The sequence below is a fragment of the Triticum dicoccoides genome, chromosome 1A, assembly GCF_002162155.2.
Source record: "Triticum dicoccoides isolate Atlit2015 ecotype Zavitan chromosome 1A, WEW_v2.0, whole genome shotgun sequence".
Lineage (NCBI taxonomy): Eukaryota > Viridiplantae > Streptophyta > Magnoliopsida > Poales > Poaceae > Triticum > Triticum dicoccoides.
This window is the reverse complement of record NC_041380.1, coordinates 25,197,185-25,206,278: the sequence shown is the minus strand read 5'-3', so window position 1 is coordinate 25,206,278 and position 9,094 is coordinate 25,197,185.

Below are 9,094 nucleotides of genomic sequence, written 5' to 3'. Positions count from 1 at the left end.
GAAGCATTGTGTGCCAGTACGCGGTAACCGCAGCCGAGTTTGAGGCCATCGTCACTTCAGCGGCGGCTGAATTTGCATGCGTGCAAGCCTCCTCCAGCAGCCATGGCCTGTATGTGTATATATCCACCATTAATTAGCATCAAACGATGTGGGTGACAAAGATAAAAAAACAATACTGGACGCGTCCTAGTCTGCGACTGCGAGATGTTCATATCTTATATCTCACGTGATTTTGAGATTATAATATCTACCCATATAGGAACAAACTGAAACGATATCGGATCTATCTTCATAATCAGCGATATGGTAACAGACTTAATCCATCGGACAGATCTTCCTAATCATCGGAGCTGTGCTACGATTCACTAGAAGATTACAGAGTGCCACTGCTGGACATTATATATTGAGTAAAGGCTAACTAGTCCTGCATGTTATTGAGTCCATATATAGTGCATGCATGCATAAAAAGAAGATTACTTTTGAAAATGCCTATTGAAATGAGAAAAAAGAAGCACACACATGCCTATCAAAGACGTACAGAAACTAATTGGCCTTACAATATCACAAGATTTCTAGTAAATATCATGAAACTCAATGCATAGTGACATGCATAGTGACATTGTGACACCATGCTGTATTTTACATGTTGGAAAAGATAACACTAACAAGCAAAGTGTGCTTGGGTACGCCAAAATAGGTCTTCCATTATGGAAAACCTATTTTTAAATATTAAAAAAATCTCGGATGTATATCTTATATTCTATTTGCGCATATAGAGATATTTTTTGCGACCTGTGTGAAATGATAATTTTTGTGCCACAAAATGACTTTCCACGAGATATATTTTATCTTTAGTTTTTTCTTCCTATGCCACTACATATGTTTTTTTAACAAAAAATGTTTCAGGACATGTATAAGACATAAACATGTATATTGTTAAAGAAAATTAACCAGTTTAAAATATGTTTTTCATAAGAGGAGCATCTACTCCCTTGAGCCACAACGACGTCTCCTCGGTAGACCCCTTTAGAAAGTTTATGATTTTTTATGTGGACCAATGGTTAATATTCAACAATACCTGTATGCACAACTATTAGTATATACAAATAAAAGTGACTTGTGTGTACTGCACAATGTCATAATAAAAAATACATAGCCTGAAAGAAAAGGTGTATTACGCACATGGTGCATAATCGTTCGTTTCCGCGCGGGTCATGTTGTAAGGCAAGCTACATGGTATCTGGACTCTATCTTACATGTCTTACTCAGAAATTGGCTACATTTTGTGGAGTGGCAGGTATTAGAATATCGGATCGGATATGTCTCACAATGAATACAAGGACAAAACATCACCATCTCACGTTTTTTTATGGTGCCACTTGTGAGAGAGGAGACGTGCACTTGCCAACTATGCAAAGTCTTCATTTCATGTACTCCAGATCAAATCAACTTCAGTTTGCAACTTGTCAATTAATAATTATACCGTTAGTCCAAATAGAAAATTGTGAACAAAATAATGCAAGACATGGGAGTATCTAACCGCTAGCTGGAAAATGGTAATACTTCGCTACAAGTTGTATTGGCTGATCGTGCCGGTCATATCTTATCTTAGCATTTGCTTATTTCTACTTAAAATAATACTTTCTTTTTCATATTATTCAATAATACATTGCTGATTAATCTACTAGGTAATTAGATAGGTTTATTCATTTTACGTCAACATCTTGGCATGTTGATTTGATTAATCTATTAAATATGCTGATAAACCTGCGTTGAACAACTTGCCACTATCCAATTATACAAAGATAGAACGTATACCAAAAACTGCTAGTGGAGCATGTTGCTATCTACATGGCGTCCAGCTATGAGGACGGAATCAATAATGCATATTCCACGTACACAAAGCTCAATCATATATACCTGGTTTATGTACAATAATATGCATGCCGCGTGAGTACCAAAGTGAGGGCCCCCACGCCGCTCCGCACGAGCGACACGAGCGGCGACCCAAGCCACCGCTGACAGCACTTCCTCCATCGTCTCCCCCCTCGCTGCCGCCGGGATGCGCCGCCGGGCAAAGCCCGTGTGGCAGCGGTGGCGGCAGGGCTTCTTCTCCAGGGAGCGAGTGGCCCTTCGCTGCCTCATGCGGCGCCTGCGCGTGGTCGTCGCAAGCTCGACACCGGCGGGCTGGAGCTCCTCTCCTTCGGCGGTGGCGGCAGATCCGAGGCCATCGCCCCCAGATCTGTTGGTGTGCATGCGGGCCAGCCTACAGCGGTGGCCCTGGCACTGTGGGGCGGTGGCCCATGCTTCGACCGATCTGGTCCTGCACGGCAGAGGCATGGCAGGTGTAGGCGTGGCCTGGTGGTGCTCTGGCGGGGAGGTGCGGCCAGAGGGGAGGTGCGGCACAAGGTACAGGCATGGCCGGGTCGCGGTTCGTATGCGCTTGGAGGTGCGACATGAGGTGTCGAGCGACATGGTTCTGCCATCGTGAGGCTGCGCAGCGGCGTGGTCAGTGGCTACTGCTTGGGCAGCGCGGTAGACCGGGGTGGAGACAATATAGTTTTGTCATGCTAGGCGCGTGGCTGCACAAGGGGCTCGGGCGCCATGGTTCTGGCGTCGAGCCGAGGCCCAGGTTGGCACAGAGTGGCTCCTCCGGCTGTGGATGTGGCAGATCTGGTCTCCGGAGGGCGTGGTGGCACGCGTGGGGCCGTCGGTGAACCTGGGGCTTGGCCACGGCTCGGAACCATGGTGGTTCTTGGCCTCTGGCAACACTCTTTTGTCCCCTGTCGGCATGGTGCTCGGCAGGGCACAGTGGCTCGTGCTGCTTTCAGTGGCTCTGTGTCCGGACAATTGTGCATGTATTTTGCACCTTGTGATGGAAGTTGGCCATTGGTGGTCTCCGCGTGGTGTGGTTGGCTGCAGCGGATCTCGATGCTTCTTCGTTGGTGGGCGGCTCCAATGGTATGGCGGTGTTTGTGGCTTACCGGCGCCGGTGAGGGATGATGTGCAGCCGAGGTGGTGAGGGAGCTTGGGTGAAAACACCGTCTCGGACTTATGTTGTGACCAGCAATGACGGCAGCTACGGCCATCATTAACCTTCTTGGAGGCATCGTTTCTTTGCTTCCACACCCCTCCTACATGGATCTGGCCATCACGGCATCTCCAGGGGAAACCCTTGAACTTGTTTGATCGGATGATGGCGGCGCGTTAGTGTCGTTTCCCCTCTTGGGGGCTAAATCTCGGAGCTCGGCATCGGCGAGCGGGACTGCTGGATGGCGACGGTTGTGGCGTCTAGATTTCTGTGGCAATGATGGTGGTGGGAGCGCTGTCGGCAACATGGCAATGGTTGAGGTAGTCAGCTCTTCCCCTGCGTGTCCGTGGAATTGCCTCGGTTTGTCTGTTGCTGTGAAGTCGAAGCTGCAGTGGTAGGGCCTCTATGGTATACGATGACTAGCTGCAGGTGGTCTTTTCGGCGATCTTCCGTGGCGCCAGCCGTGCCTGGTTTTGTCCTTCATAGTTCCCCGTCAAAGTAGGATCTGAGCTGTTTGGTCGCAGATGGCTGAGTTTCGGTGCAGTTCGTCATTCATCTTCATGCGGCCTCTGTAGTGTGTCATTTGTGTAGGGTTTAGGGATGGCGATGACGCCTCTAGCGGAGGAGTGATGATGATGACGCCTACGTGCTGTCTCAACGAGGCCCTCATTTGAGTGGTGTGCCACTCAGCGGTTGTGATGGTTTTCGCCTGGTTTTTCATAATTAACTAGACAATCTGATTTTTTCTTGGTTTTTCCTAATTAACGGAGCAACTCTTTTTATCTTAGTGAATGCAAGATAACTGCCATTTCGAAGAAAAATATGCATGGCACGTCATGGTGTGTGGTAGGGTGCCTGCCTAGCTACCTGTTCTTGACCTGAACTTTATCCTAATATGCAATCGGCTAATAAGAAAAGACCTCGATATTTGTCAACCAATGACCTGAACATAACACTATTGTTTTACTATTAGGAAAGAAAACATAAGAAAAATAAAAAGGAAAAAGTAAAAAAGTAAAGGTAAAAAAGAAAAAGCAAAAAGCAAAAAGTAAAAAAGAAAAGAATAAAAGAATAAAAGAAACTTAAATGAAAAAATAAAATAAAGAAAGAAAAAAAACCCGAAGGAAACTCAAACTGGCCATCCCCATATATGGCTGCAAACGAATTGAGTTTGAGCGAGTTAAACTAGGCTCAGCTCATCCTAAAATTCGAACGAGCTTACATTGAGTCAATCGAGTCGATCTAGAGCTAGTTTCGAGCTAAGCAAAACAGTAAAAAAAATTTGGTTTGTACTCGGCTTGTAATGTTCTCGAGTCTACCCAGAGCTAGTTTCGAGCTAAGCAAAATAATAATAATAAAAAGCTGATATTGCTTGCATATGAAAGGAATTAAGGAAGAGAAATGCCGTGCACAAGAAAGGAATAAATTAATCTTCCAAAATTTATTAATTAAATCTCATCCAACACATAGTGTAATAAATTATCCTATTTTTAAATATATAACACAATTACTCTACATATTTACATATTTTTTTGAGTTATCGAGTTAAATCGAGCAAGCTAGTGTTGGCTCAAGATCAGCTTGGTTTTCAACCGAGCTATATAAAGCACTCATACTCGGCTCATTTCTTTGCAAGTTGATCTCGAGTCAAGCTAAAAAGGAATCGATCTTGAGCCACTACCGAGTATTGAGATTTTTATGCTGCCCTAGTCTCCTGGGGGTTTAATATAAAATGTATATTAGATATCACAGTTTACATCTAAACCCCGTATTTTATATAAACCCAATTGATGTGGATGTTTGGTACACTAGTACATCCTAGCCCTTTGTTTTGCTAGGATGTACTAAACATTTGCTTTAGTTATACTAATAAGCCTCTAAGAGCATCTATGACGTGGAAACAATCATGAATATTAGCATTCATTATGCCTACTACAAACCTAAGACAATTTGTTTTTCAAAATACAGGGAGGATGATGCGGGACCATCCACGGATATTATCTTTTGTCATTCCACTTTATGCCGGAAAAAGGTATTAAGTTTTATGGGTAATTGTCTCGTGAATTTAATTTTAACATGCACAATTATTTATTTATTGCAAAATATTTACTATATAAACCCTTCACTATTTATTGAGTATGTATCAACTGAATTTGGTGCACCCACTGTGGGACTTCATGGCATGTTCTTTCTAGTACTGTGGGAGCGTTTCCCGTGTATAAAGCAATCTTCATCATATCACTGTCTGATCATTTAGATTTGTAAGTGGTACATTGTCAGGACCTTAACTGACTCAAGCCGATTCAACACTGTCAAGCGCCTCCAGTGAACCGGGGGTGGAGATTGACGCTGATCCGAATTGAGTGACGCCTCAGATGCGAAGATACCATTTCAGATTTGGGCACCGATAGGCGCTAACGCGCCGGCCCAAAGTTTTGGCCAGACGCGCCCCAGCCGTTGGATGCGAGCCACGTAGTCATCGGATCCGGTCAAAAAAAAAGCGCCTGCCCCAGCGTCTTCTTCCCCCTGCTCGGGTGCTCGGCGTCGCGCTTCCTCTACCCTCCGGTGGCCCTCCTCGTCGGCATGTCCCCTTCGGTGGCCGTCCTCATCACCTCTCCCCACCTTCGCCGGCCGTCCTCGTCGCCGCCTCGACCACTGCAACAGCTGCACTTACGGTTGCAGCTCTCAGCAGCGATGGGTGTAACTCCGGTTCTAGCTCGGCCGCCACCCCTTGCCATTGATACTCGCTGCATGGAAATGCATCGACGACGGCCAGCCAGTCAGTCAATGCCGTTGATTGGACGTACCAAAAACATCACCGGTCGTAGCAAAAAATGACAGCGGCTGCAGCAAATCATAGTCGCCGCCGTCGCGAGGTCGCAGCTTCACCTTGACGGATGTAGCAAAAAATTCACAGGTAGAAGCAAAATCCAACTACCGTACGGTTGAAGCTTTTTCCGTGGTCGGTTGAAGATTTTTGTGATGCCGGTTTAATCTTTTTGTGATGAAGGTTGAAGCTTTTTGCGACACCGGCTGAAGCTTTTTGCCGCATACAGTTGTAGCTTCCCAGAATGTGGGTTGCAACATCATGGGTTTGTCCCCTTGAAGCATTTCCCAGTGGCCCACGCGCGTCGGGCGGTAAGTTTGGCCAACGTGCCGGGGGTAAATGTTTCCCTTCAGATTTTTCTACAGTCACGACCAATGTTTACCTCAGAACTGTTTACTATCATTTTGTTTTCACTTCCACTGTTGTAAGCTGTACTCGGCTATATTAGCATCGTTAATTTGTTTTAGAAAAGGAGGATTGACACGTGTTCAATGTATCTATAATTTTTTGTTGTTCCATACTATTATATTGTCCATATTGGATGTTTTATATGCATCATTTGTTGGGGAACGTAGCATGCAATTTCAAAAAAAATTCTACGATCACGCAAGATCTATCTAGAAGATACATAGCAACGAGACGGGGAGAGTGTGTCCATGTACCCTTGTAGACCGAAAAGCGGAAGCGTGAGTTTAACGCAGTTGATGTAGTTGAACGTCTTCACGATCCAACCGATCCAAGTACCGAACGTACGGCACCTCCGTGTTCAGCACACGTTCAGCTCGATGACGTCCCTCGAGCTCTTGATCCAGTAGAGGGTCGAGGGAGAGTTCCGACAGGACAACGGTGTGGTGATGGTGATGTGATCCGCACAGGGCTTTGCCTAAGCACTACGATGATATGACCGAAGGAGTAAACTGTGGAGGGGGCACCGCACACGGCTAAGAAACAACTGTTTTGCCTTTGGGGTGCCCCCTGCACACGTATATAAAGGAGGGGGGAGGAGGAGGCCCGACCACGCGCCAAGAGGGGGGAGTCCTACTAGGACTCCGTTCCTAGTAGGGTTCGCCCCCTTTCCTTCCAACAAAGAGGTGGAAAGGGGAAAGGAGGGAGAAGGAAAGAGGGGGCCACGCCCCCTCCCCTTGAGCAATTCGGATTGGGCAAGGGGGGGGGGGGGCGCCACTATGGTCTAATAGGCCCATTAACTTTCCCGGGGGGTTCCGGTAGCCTCCCGGTACTCCGGTATGTTACTTGCCTGAGATTCGATCGTCGGTATCATCATACCTAGTTCAATCTCATTACCGGTAAGTCTCTTTACTCGTTCCGCAACTAACTCATTAGTCATATTGCTTGCAAGGCTTATAGTGATGTGCATTACCGAGAGGGCCCAGAGATACCTCTCAGATACACGGAGTGACAAATCCTAATCTTGATCTATGCAACTCAACAAACACCTTCGGAGACACGTGGAAATCATCTTTATAATCACCCAGTTACTTGTGACGTTTGATAGCAAACAAAGTGTTCCTCCGATATTCGGGAGTTGCATAATCTTATAGTCAGAGGAATATGTATAAGTCATGAAGAAAGCAATAACAATAAAACTAAATGATCATAATTCTAAGCTAACAGATGGGTCTTGTCCATCACATCATTCTCTAATGATGTGATCCCGTTCATCAAATGACAACACATGTCTATGGTCAGGAAACTTAACCATCTTTGATTAACGAGCTAGTCAAGTAGAGGCATACTAGGGACACTCTGTTTTGTCTATGCATTCACACATGTACTAAGTTTTCGGTTAATACAATTCTAGCATGAATAATAAACATTTATCATTATATAAGGAAATATAAGTAACAACTTTATTATTGCCTCTATGGCATATTTCCTTCTGTCTCCCACTTGCAATAGATTCAATAATCTAGACTACATAGTAATGATTCTAACACCCATGGAGTCCTGGTGTTGATCATGTTTTGCTCGTGGAAGAGGCTTAGTCAACGGGTCTGCAACATTCAGATCCGTATGTATTTTGTAAATCTCTATGTCTCCCTCCTTGACTTGATCGCGGATGAAATTGAAGTGTCTCTTGATGTGTTTGGTTCTCTTGTGAAATCTAGATTCCATCGCCAAGGCTATTGCTCCAGTATTGTCACACAAGATTCTCATTGGACCCGATGCACTAGGTATTACACCTAGATCGGATATGAACTCCTTCATCCAGACTCCTTCATTTGTTGCTTCCGAAGCAGCTATGTATTCCGCTTCACACATAGATCCCGCCACGACGCTCTGCTTGGAACTGCACCAACTTACAGCTCCACCATTCAATATAAATACGTATCCGGTTTGTGACTTAGAGTCATCCGGATCAATGTCAAAGCTTGCATCGACGTAACCATTTATGACAAGCTTTTTGTCACCTCCATAAACGAGAAACATATCCTTAGTCCTTTTCAAGTATTTCAGGATGTTCTTGACCGCTGATCAGTGATCCACTCCTGGAATACTTTAGTACCTCCCTGCTAAACTTATAGCAAGGCACACATCAGGTCTGGTACACAACATTGCATACATGATAGAACCTATGGCTGAGGCATAGGGAATGACTTTCATTTTCTCTCTATCATCTACAGTGGTCGGGCATTGAGTCTGACTCAACTTCACACCTTGTAGCACATGCAAGAACCCTTTCTTTGACTGATCCATTTTGAACTTCTTCAAAACTTTATCAAGGTATGTGCTTTGTGAAAGTCCAATTAGACGTCTCGATCTATCTCTATAGATCTTGATGCCTAATATATAAGCAGCTTCACCGAGGTCTTTCATTGAAAAATTCTTATTCAAGTATCCTTTTATGCTATCCAGAAATTTTGTATTATTTCCAATCAACAATATGTCATCCACATATAATATTAGAAATGCTACAAAGCACCCACTCACTTTCTTGTAAATACAGGCTTCTGCAGAAGTCTGTATAAAACCATATGCTTTGATCATACTATCAAAGCGTATATTCCAACTCCGAGAGGCTTGCACCAGTCCATAAATGTATCGCTGAACTTGCACACTTTGTTAGAACCTTTGGGATCGACAAAACCTTCTTGTTGCATCATATACAACTCTTTTTTAAGAAATCCATTAAGGAATGCGGTTTTGACATCCATTTGCCAAATTTCATAATCACAAAATGCAGCAATTGCTAACATGATTCGGACAGACTTAAGCAT